The 12,025-nt window shown below is 39.3% G+C and overlaps 1 pseudogene; it reads left to right on the top strand.

Annotated features, from left to right (window-relative positions):
• The first annotated feature begins 11,644 nt into the window (after window positions 1-11,644).
• Window positions 11,645-11,712, top strand: LOC149120937 (U6 spliceosomal RNA; annotated as a pseudogene).
• Window positions 11,713-12,025: the final 313 nt, after the last annotated feature.

The following is a 12,025-nucleotide window of genomic DNA, read 5'->3' as shown; positions in this document are numbered from 1 at the left end:
TAATGATATTGGGTTTGATTTAGTTGCAAGGAAACCGGCTGTTCCCAGATTCATCCACCACTAAAGCTGACTGCCTGTGGAATTCTGACTGAATTAACCTGACAAACGCAGTGAAACTCAAGAAACCAAATTTCAGCTGAGGCACCCAAAACAAAGACAATAGCCAGAATTGGAGCACACAAACAGCTGTGCCCTGTTTGAAAAAGACCATTCCTCAGGTGCCCTGAACTCTATATTGCAGTCTGAAAACCAAAGCTCACATCAGAAAATTCATTACAAACCATGATAAATCAGGGAAATGTGAAAAAGCCAAAGAAATGCAAGAGTCCTTTGTGATATTTGGCAGGATTTAGACACAAAGAAACTGGCTGTTTCCAGATTCATCACCCCTTCCACAGACCGACTTTGGAATTCTGATTGAATTCACCTCAAGATCGCTCTCACACTCCATTTGGAGGGAATTAGAATCTGTCCCCTCAGTAGAAGCGTTCCATGTCATTTTCCAAAACACAGAATCTCACCTTGGTTGTGTTGCCTATGGATTTCTAATCCTGAATGGTAAATTTGCTGTGTTTTTTTTTTTTCTTTCATAATGGCTACTCTGTCCAAAATCTTGCTTGTATTGCATCAGAATACAAAAATTGGGAAGGAAGAAGGCAAAACCAACTCAGACCCCGAAAACATTTGGGAAATTGCCACACAAGAAACCACAAATCAGCTGAGGCACCCAAAACAATGACAGCAAGCCAGAAGTGGAGCAAGCCAACAGCTGTGCCCTGATTGAAAAAGAACCTTCCTCTTGTGCCCTGAACTCAATATGCCAGCCTCAAAACCAAAGCTCACATCAGAAAATTCATTACAAACCATGATAAATAAGAAAAAAGAGAAAAAAGCCAAAAAAAATGCAAGAATCCATAATGATATAGGGCTTGATTTAGTCGCTAGGAAACCGGCTGTTCCCAGATCCATCCACCCCTCCAGCTGACAGCCTGTGGAATTCTGACTGAATTAACCTGAAAATCACAGTGAAACTCAGTTTGGAGGCAATTAATATCTGTCACCTCAGCCAAAGTGTTCCATTTTATTTTCATAAACACAAAAACTCACCTTGGTCATGTTACCTGTAGATTTCTAAGCTTCAAACACCTATTTGTTGTGTTTTTTCTTTCATAATGGGTATTCTGTACAAACTCTTCTTTGCATTGCATCAGAATACAAAATTTGGGAAGGAAGAAGGCAAAGCCAACTCAGACCCTGAAAACATTTAGGAAATTGCCACACAAGAAACCACAAATCGGCTGAGGCACTCAAAACAATGACAGCAAGCCAGAAGTGGAGCAAGCCAACAGCTGTGCCCTGATTGAAAAAGAACCTTCCTCTTGTGCCCTGAACTCAATATGCCAGCCTCAAAACCAAAGCTCACATCAGAAAATTCATTACAAACCATGATAAATAAGGGAAATGTGAAAAAGCCAAAGAAATGCAAGAGTCCTTTGTGATATTTGGCAGGATTTAGACACAAAGAAACTGGCTGTTTCCAGATTCATCCCCCCCTTCCACAGACTGACTTTGGAATTCTGATTGAATTCACCTCAAGATCGCTCTCACACTCCATTTGGAGGGAATTAGAATCTGTCACCTCAGCAGAAGCGTTCCATGTCATTTTCCAAAACACAGAATCTCATCTTGGTTGTGTCGCCTATGGATTTCTAATCCTGAATGGTAAATTTGCTGTGTTTTTTTTTTCTTTCATAATGGCTACTCTGTCCAAAATCTTGCTTGTATTGCATCAGAATACAAAATTTGGGAAGGAAGAAGGCAAAACCAACTCAGACCCCGAAAACATTTAGTAAATTGCCACACAAGAAACCACAAATCAGCTGAGGCACCCAAAACAATGACAGCAAGCCAGAAGTGGAGCAAGCCAACAGCTGTGCCCTGATTGAAAAAGAACCTTCCTCTTGTGCCCTGAACTCAATATGCCAGCCTCAAAACCAAAGCTCACATCAGAAAATTCATTACAAACCATGATAAATAAGAAAAAAGAGAAAAAACCCAAAGAAATGCAAGAGTCCTTTGTGATATTTGGCAGGATTTAGACACAAAGAAAGTGGCTGTTTCCAGATTCATCCCCCCCTTCCACAGACTGACTTTGGAATTTTGATTGAATTCACCTCAAAATCGCTCTCACACTCCATTTGGAGGGAATTAGAATCTGTCCCCTCAGCAGAAGCGTTCCATGTCATTTTCCAAAACACAGAATCTCACCTTGGTTGTGTTGCCTATGGATTTCTAATCCTGAAAGGTAAATTTGCTGTGTTTTTTTTTTTTTCTTTCATAATGGCTACTCTGTCCAAAATTTTGCTTGTATTGCATCAGAATACAAAATTTGGGAAGGAAGAAGACAAAACCAACTCAGACCCCGAAAACATTTAGGAAATTGCCACACAAGAAACCACAAATCAGCTGAGGCACCCAAAACAATGACAGCAAGCCAGAAGTGGAGCAAGCCAACAGCTGTGCCCTGATTGAAAAAGAACCTTCCTCTTGTGCCCTGAACTCAATATGCCAGCCTCAAAACCAAAGCTCACATCAGAAAATTCATTACAAACCATGATAAATAAGGGAAATGTGAAAAAGCCAAAGAAATGCAAGAGTCCTTTGTGATATTTGGCAGGATTTAGACACAAAGAAAGTGGCTGTTTCCAGATTCATCCCCCCCTTCCACAGACTGACTTTGGAATTCTGATTGAATTCACCTCAAGATCGCTCTCACACTCCATTTGGAGGGAATTAGAATCTGTCACCTCAGCAGAAGCGTTCCATGTCATTTTCCAAAACACAGAATCTTACCTTGGTTGTGTTGCCTATGGATTTCTAATCCTGAAAGGTCAATTTGCTGTGTTTTTTTTTTTTTTTCTTTCATAATGGCTACTCTGTCCAAAATTTTGCTTGTATTGCATCAGAATACAAAATTTGGGAAGGAAGAAGACAAAACCAACTCAGACCCCGAAAACATTTAGGAAATTGCCACACAAGAAACCACAAATCAGCTGAGGCACCCAAAACAATGACAGCAAGCCAGAAGTGGAGCAAGCCAACAGCTGTGCCCTGATTGAAAAAGAACCTTCCTCTTGTGCCCTGAACTCAATATGCCAGCCTCAAAACCAAAGCTCACATCAGAAAATTCATTACAAACCATGATAAATAAGAAAAAAGAGAAAAAAGCCAAAAAAATGCAAGAATCCATAATGATATTGGGCTTGATTTAGTCGTAAGGAAACCGGCTGTTCCCGGATTCATCCACCCCTCCAGCTGACTGCCTGTGGAATTCTGACTGAATTAACCTGAAAATCACAGTGAAACTCAGTTTGGAGGCAGTTAATATCTGTCACCTCAGCCAAAGTGTTCCATTTTTTTTTCCAAAACACAAAAACTCACCTTGGTCATGTTACCTGTAGATTTCTAAGCTTCAAATGCCTATTTGTTGTGTTTTTTTCTTTCATAATGGCTACTCTGTCCAAAATTTTGCTTGTATTGCATCAGAATACAAAATTTGGGAAGGAAGAAGGCAAAGCCAACTCAGACCCTGAAAACATTTGGGAAATTGCCACACAAGAAACCACAAATCGGCTGAGGCACTCAAAACAATGACAGCAAGCCAGAAGTGGAGCAAGCCAACAGCTGTGCCCTGATTGAAAAAGAACCTTCCTCTTGTGCCCTGAACTCAATATGCCAGCCTCAAAACCAAAGCTCACATCAGAAAATTCATTACAAACCATGATAAATAAGAAAAAAGAGAAAAAAGCCAAAGAAATGCAAGAATCCATAATGATATTGGGTTTGATTTAGTTGCAAGGAAACTGGCTGTTCCCAGATTCATCCACCACTAAAGCTGACTGCCTGTGGAATTCTGACTGAATTAACCTGACAATCCCAGTGAAACTCAAGAAACCAAATTTCAGCTGAGGCACCCAAAACAAAGACAATAGCCAGAATTGGAGCAAACCAACAGCTATGTCCTGTTTGAAAAAGACCATTCCTCCGGTGCCCTGAACTCTATATTGCAGTCTGAAAACCAAAGCTCACATCAGAAAATTCATTACAAACCATGATAAATAAGGGAAATGTGAAAAAGCCAAAGAAATGCAAGAGTCCTTTGTGATATTTGGCTGGATTTAGACACAAAGAAACTGGCTGTTTCCAGATTCATCCCCCCCTTCCACAGACTGACTCTGGAATTCTGATTGAATTCACCTCAATATCGCACTCACACTCATTTTGGAGGGAATTAGAATCTGTCCCCTCAGCAGAAGCGTTCTATGTCATTTTCCAAAACACAGAAACTCATCTTGGTTGTGTTGCCTGTAGATTTCTAATCCTGAAATGGCAATGTGCTGTGTTTTTTTTTTTTCTTTCATAATGGCTACTCTCCAAAACATGCTTGTATTGCATCAGAATACAAAATTTGGGAATAGGAAGGCAAAACCGACTCAGACCCAGAAAACATTTAGGAAATTGCCACTCAAGAAACCACAAATCGGCTGAGGCACCCAAAACAATGACAGCAAGCCAGAATTGGAGCAAGCCAACAGCTGTGCCCTGGTTGAAAAAGAACCTTCCTCTTGTGCCCTGAACTCAATATGCCAGCCTCAAAACCAAAGCTCACATCAGAAAATTCATTACAAACCATGATAAATAAGAAAAATGAGAAAAAAGCCAAAAAAATGCAAGAATCCATGATGATATTGGACTTGATTTTCTCAAGAAAACCGAATGTTCCCGGATTCATCCACACCTCCAGCTGATGCCTGTGGAATTCTGTCTGAATTAACCTGAAAATCACAGTGAAACTCATTTTGGAGGCAATTAATATCTGTCACCTAGCCAAAGTGTTCCATTGTATTTTCCAAAACACAAAAACTCCCCTTGGTCGTGTTACCTGTAGATTTATATTCTTCAAATGCCCATTTGTAATGTTTTTTATTTCATAATGGCTACTCTGTCCAAACTCTTGTTTGTGTTGCGTCAGAATACAGAATTTGGGAATGAAGAAGGCAAAGCCAACTCAGACCCAGAAAACATTTAGGAAATTGCCACACAAGAAACCAGAAATCGGCTGAGGCACCCAAAACAATGACAGCAAGCCAGAATTGAAGCAGGCCAACAGCTATGCCCTGTTTGAAAAAGACCATTCCTCCTGTGCACTGAACTCTATATTGCAGCCTCAAAACCAAAGCTCACATCAGAAAATTCATTACAAACCATGATAAAAAGAAAAAAGAGAAAGAAGCCAAAGAAATGCAAGAGTCCTTTGTGATATTGGGCTTCATTTAGTTGCAAGGAAACCAGCTGTTCCCGGATTCATCCACCCCTCCTAGCTGACTGGCTGTGGAATTCTGATTGAATTCACCTGAAAATCGCACTCACTCTCGATTTGGAGGAAATTAATATCTGCCCCTCAGTGGAAGGGTTCTATGTCATTTTCCAAAACCCAAAAACTCATCTTGGTCATGTTGCCTATGATTTCTAATCATGAAAACCCAATATGTTCTGTTTTTCAATTTCCTGATGGATCCTCGTTCTAAACCCTTGTTTGTATTGCATCAGAATACACAATTTGAAAAGGAAAAAGGCAAAACCAACTCAGACCAACAAAGCATTTAGGAAAAAGTCGCTCAAAATGAAAAATTGCCTGAGGCACCCAAAGCAATTACAGAAAGCCAGAATTGGAGAGAAACAACAGCTGTGCCCTAATTGAAAAAGACCATTCCTCTGGTTCCCTGAACTCCTTAAGCCAGCCTCAAAACCACAACCCACATCAGAAAATTTATTACAAACCATGATAAATAAGAAAATGTGAAAAATGCAAAAAAGAAAAAGAAATGCAAGAGTCCTTCGTGATATGGCGCTTGTTTTAGTACAAGGAAACCAGCTGTTTCCGGATTCATCCACCCCTCCCAGCTGACTGACTGTGGAATTCTGATTGTATTCACCTGAAAAGAGAGAACATTTATAAGTATATTGGGACTGTGGAACCTGTCATTTACCAATCACATGTTAGACTGAATCATAGACCAAATATAGGGAAGAAATCCTATGCATGTAAACCTTGTGGGAATTCATTCAGTATTAAATACCCTCCATCACAGCACTCATATTGTGGAAAACCCTCATGTGTGTAATGATTGTGTGGAAACCACTCACCAGAAGTCAGATCTCATTAGACATCAGAGAATTCACACAGGGTTGAAATCTTACAAATCTAATGACTGTGGGAAGTTCTTTGGCCAGAAGAAACACCTCATAAATCATCAGAGAATTCACACAGGTGAGAAACCTTTTGAATGTAATGACTGTGGAAAATCCTTTGGCCAGAAGGCAAACCTCATAAATCATCAGAGAATTCACACAGGTGAGAAACCTTATGAATGCAATTACTATGGAAAATCCTTTGGCCAGAAGGCAAACCTCATAAATCATCAGAGAATTCACAGAGGGGAGAAACCTTATGAATGCAATCATTGTGGAAAAGCCTTTGCTGAGAAATCAAAGCTCACAAAGCATCAGACAATTTGTACTGGGGGAAACCTTATGATTGCAATGACTGTGGAAAAACCTTTGCTGAGAAGTCAAACCTCAGAAAGTATCAGAGCCTTCACACCATGGAGAAAGCTTATAAATGAAATGACTGTGGAAAAGCCTTTGGTCCCATCCTTGCATACCAAGGATAAATCCCACTTGGTCTGGGTGGATGATCTTTCTGATGCATTGTTGGATTCAATTGGCCAGAATTCTGTTGCAGATCTTTGCATGTATGTTCATCAGGGAAATTGGTCTATAATTACTTTCTTTGTTGCACTTTTTTCAAGTTTAGGAATGAAGGTGATGTTGGCTTCATAGAAAGAATTTGGGAGAATCGCCTCTCTCTCAATTGTTTTGAATAACTTGAGAAGAATTGCAGTTAGTGCTTTAAATGTCTGTTAGAATTCAGCAGTGAAGCCTTCCAGTTTTGGGGTTTTCTTGGTAGTGATGGTCTTTATTACTGGTATCATTTCCATCTGGTTATGTGTGTGTTTAGGTTTTCTATATCTTTGTTGCTCAATTTAGGTAGGTTTTATGGATGGAAGGATGGTGGAAAGCCTCTTTGCTGTACTTCATAACTCATAAGATATCAGAGTATCCACACAGGGAATTTTCTACTTGACCTTTTTGTGCAAGTTATATCTCATGAAATATTAGAGAATTCACCAAGGGGAGAAATGCATGAATATAATACATGTGAATAGCCTTTGTGGTGCAAATCAGACCTCATCAAACATAAAAGAATTCTCATGGGGAGCAATTTTATGAATGTAATGACTCAGAGCCTTTTACCATAATTCAGCCCTCATTGTACATCATCAAATTCATATAGGGAAAAACTCCTTTGAAAGTAAAATCCCTTTAATTAGAAGCCATACCTCATAAGACAACAGGGAATTCACGTGGGAGAGAAACCTTATGGGTGTAATGAGTGTTGGAAAGCTCTGCCCAAATCTCTCCTTATATCAGAATGCACAACATATATATCTAATGAATGAAATAAATGTGAGAAAGTCATTTCACATAGGTAATGCCTCATAATCCATCATGGAATTTGAACAAGGGAGAGACCTTAACAATATAATGAATGTGGAAGAGCTTTTCTCCAAAATTCATGTAAGTATTGTGACAAAACCTTTTGCTGGAAATCACATCCTATCCAACAGAGACTCATGTAAAGGAGAAAGCTTATAAATATTATTAGAGTCAGAAGTCAATGGTACATCAGAGAATTGACACAGGTGGTTTCTTAGGCGTATACTGATTGTGCAAAAACATTTTCTTTGTTTCAGGCTTGTATAGACACAGAATTCACAAAAGGTGATAGTCTTTGCATGCTGTAAATACAATAAAACCTTTAGCCAGAAATTAGACATCAACAGACTTCAGAGAATTCATAAGGAACAAAAGTCTATGCAATGAATTTGGAAAATGTATTTCTGTTATAAATCAGTCTTCAATTCCCATGAATAGACTCACAAATGAGAAAACATGCATGCATAGAAAAGTTTTGTACCATAAATTATCTCTAGATGGTAAACTAATATATCACACAAAAGAAATATCATGAGTGTAATGGAATTGGGAAACCCTTTGCTATAAGGCAGATTTCCAGAAAGCTTAGCAAGATTACAGAAAAGTCTCTGAAAATGTAACATGTCTGAAAGATTTGTTGGCATCACAAACTGGAGGATAGCTCAAGTGCATGTGTTTTTGTGCCTGGCATCCAAATTGATATCTCTTTTTCTTTGATGAATTCCTTGTTTATTTATTTAGCAGATTTAGAGACAAAGGATTCCTGTCCATTGATTTACTACTATATGCCCACAATTGCCATGGTAAAGTATATGGCAAAAACTGAGTGCTGGGGGCTGTGAATCTGATTCATCACTGATAACATTGAAGACATTGGTTCCTGGTTCTTATGCTGCTATGCATGGAAATGTTTCTCTAATTTCATTTTCAAATAGTTCATTGTTAATATAAAGAAATGCTTCTAATTTTTAAAATTTCATTGAAATAATTTGTGATTAATGTGTCCTAGTCATGCATTATTACAGGGTGTAGTGCAATATTTGCACACATTTATGCAGTAAAAAGTGATCAAGCTAAGCAACTACAGTTTTATTAAGTTTTTAAAGAGTTATTTATTTGAAAGACAGAGTTACAGAGAGAAGTAGCAGCAGAGAGAGAGAGAGGTCTTCCTCTGCCGGTTCACTCCCCAGATGGCCACAATGGCCGGAGCTCTGCCAATCTGATTCCAGGAACCAGGAGCTTCTTCCAGATCTCCCACTTGGGTGCAGGGACCCAAGGACTTGGGCCATCTTCTACTGCTTTCCCAGGCCATAGCAGAGAGTTGGATCAGAAGAGGAGCAGCCAGGACTAGAACTGGTACCCACATGGGATGCTGGTGCTTCAGGCCAGGGTGTTAGCCCACTGTGCCACAATGCTGGCCCCCAAGCAACTACAGTTTCTAATTCTTCTCCATGATTTGAGACTACCAGCTCCTCTCCTTCAGTTCTTTACACAGAACCTAATATGGTTGAATGTAGTCATCTCATTATATTATGGAACACCAGAAGTTCTTTCTGCCTCTTTGATTTTTGATACCTATTATCCAATCCCCCTCTATCCCTAGCTGCTTCCCTTCTCAGCCTCTAGTAATCACAGTTCTGTGTTCAGATCCATTATTTTCTTTCACTTCCACATGCGACAAGGACCAGGTGACATTTGTGTTCCTGCTTCTGGCTTATTTCAATTAATTTAATAATATTTTGTTCTTTTTTTGTATCTAAAAGAGGTTGCCCTGTCCATTGTTTTTCACTGATGGACAGCTAGATTGGTTTCACATCCTGGCTGCAGTGAACTGTGTTATAGTGGCTGTGTTATGGGAAAATTGCTGTATCTTTGATATGCTCTCCTCCTTTCCTTCTAATAAAATTTCCTTATTCTATATAGCCAAGAGCAAGATAACTCTCACATGGTAGGTCAATTTTTATCTTAGTTTAATTTTTGTTATTTATTTGAAAGAGTTACAATAGAGGTAGAGACACAGAGAGGTCCTCCATTAGCTGGTTCGCTCTACAGATGACTACAAAGGCCAGAGTTATGCCATTCTGAAACCTGGAGACAGGAGCTTCCTCTGGGTCTCCCTCATGGGTGCATGGGCCCAAGGACTTGGGCCATCTTCTACTGCTATCCCAGGAGATAGCAGAGAGCTGTATTGGAAGAAGAGCAGCTGGAACTAGAACTGGCACCCAAATGGGATGCTGGCCCTTCAGGCCAGGGCTTTAACTCACTGCACAACAGCGCCAGCCCCAATTTTTATCCTTTTTAAGAATGACCATACTGTTCTGCATAACATCTGTACTAACTTGTGTTTTCACCTACCATATATGGTGGTTTTCTTTTCCCATGTGCTCTCTAGCATTTGTTATTTTTTATCAGTTTGGCATAAAAATGATATAGTATTGTTCATGTTTTTGTGTATTTTGAAATCAGTTAATTTGTTTATTAAATCTTTATTATTTGAAAGGTGGATTTAGAGAGAGAGGGAAAGACATAGATAGCTTTCATCTGCTGGCTCACACCCCAGAGAGTTTCAACAGTTGAGCCTGGGGCATGCTGGAGTCAGGAGCTTCATCCAAGTCTCCCACATGAGTGGCAAGGACCTGAGTCCTTCGTCCATCTTCTGCTGGTTTCCCAGGTGTTTAGCAGTGAGCTAAATTGGAAGTGGAGATTCCTAAACTCAAAGTGGAACTCAGATGTTATGCTGGCCTCACAGATTGCAGCTTTCCCCACTTGGCCACAATGCCAGCCCCTCTATCAATTTAATTCCTCAAAAATAGCTCAGTAATGTTGGCATCTATCTCATTTTGTTTTTTCTCTGTTATTATTCAACTTATTGATGTCTTATTTTTGTTCACATTATTCCTCTCAATTGCTCTACCTGAGGTGAGTAGGGCTGCTGTGTTGCTTAAATGAAGTGTATGCTTTAGATTACTCATTTAATGAGTGCATGTCATTCACATAGCACTTCACTGAAGTTCTACTATGTCCCAAATCCTCTTCTAGGCACAGAATTTAGACCACTTTTCTCTTAGGCCCAGATCTTGCCTTTAACATACTACTTGGAATTTAGTAGCTCATGAAATCTGCAGACTGCATAAATGAATGAATATTTTGAGGGCTGTGCTTTTGTGGAGGAACTTCATAGGAGACCGAAGGAATAAAATAAATCAAAAGTATCCACAGTATATAGAATGTATACTATTTTACAAGTCACAGAGAAGAAGAAGAAGAAGGAAAGTAGTAAGACTAGAAAGTTTGTGGCAAGACTAACAGGCGCTGGTCAAGAACTTAATAAGCACATTAGGAAAGCAGTAAGGTTTCTTTTTTTTTTTTTTTTGAGGAAAAGTTTTTATTTCTAGTGATGAAATTGGCTACAGAACATTATGAAAGTTTAAAAATACAAAGAGAAATTGTCTATAATTAATAGATTCAAAATTTGACAATCAGTGAATATCATTATTAGTCATTACCAACAACAGTTATTGATTTGAAAGGCAGAGTGACAGGAAGAGGGAACCACTGCTTCACTCCCCAGACACTTGCAATAGCCAAAGCTTGACCAAGCCAAAACCAGGAACTGGGAATTCATTCTGGATGTCCCATTTGGGTGCAGGGACCCAAGCACTTCTGCCATCCTCCGTCTCCTCCCAGGGTGCACACTAGCAGAAACTTGCCTCAAAGCAGAGAAGCTACCACTCAAGCCAGGCATTTGTATATGGGATGTGGGTGTGTGGTGGTGATAGCAAGCCCTCATGGATAAAAAAAAAAAAAAAAAAAAAAAAAAAAAAAGTTATTTCTATGCCAAGGAAATTACTCTGTAGTCTTTCTCTTATAAACTACGTATTGCTGAACCTAGATAATTTTTCCTTTATTTAACAATGACATGAAAATGTCAGTTGAGTTGGCTTTCCTGAAGACCTTGTTTCTTGAATATTAGTAGCTAGCTGAGATAAATTCTTTTCATCTCTTTCTCGCTTCGGCAGCACATGTGCTCGCTTCGGCAGCACATATACTAAAATTGGAATGATACAGAGAAGATTAGCATGCCCCTGCGCAGTAAGGTTTCTTTACCTACCTGTAGGCTCTGCTCTCCAGAGGTGAACAGGGTCCTCTAAACCCACTTGCTGCACACACAAACACCTGAGTGTTGTATTCTCCCACAGGTGTTGGAGACTGATATGGTGTTCTGATTTATATTTACATAATGGCTAGTGACATCGGGCATATTCACATGTTTTGACCATGTACATTTCTTCTGAGAAATGTCTATTCAGATCCTTGCCTGTTTCTTCACTGTATTTTTTGGAGTTTTTCCAATTCATGTAAATGTTCTGGAAATCTGTAAACATTCAGAGTTTTAATTTTTCCT

This window comes from Oryctolagus cuniculus, chromosome 18 (assembly GCF_051225735.1).
Source record: "Oryctolagus cuniculus isolate XC-2025 breed Fujian yellow rabbit chromosome 18, ASM5122573v1, whole genome shotgun sequence".
Classification (NCBI taxonomy): Eukaryota; Metazoa; Chordata; class Mammalia; order Lagomorpha; family Leporidae; genus Oryctolagus; species Oryctolagus cuniculus.
This window is presented reverse-complemented; position numbering and strand designations above follow the sequence as displayed.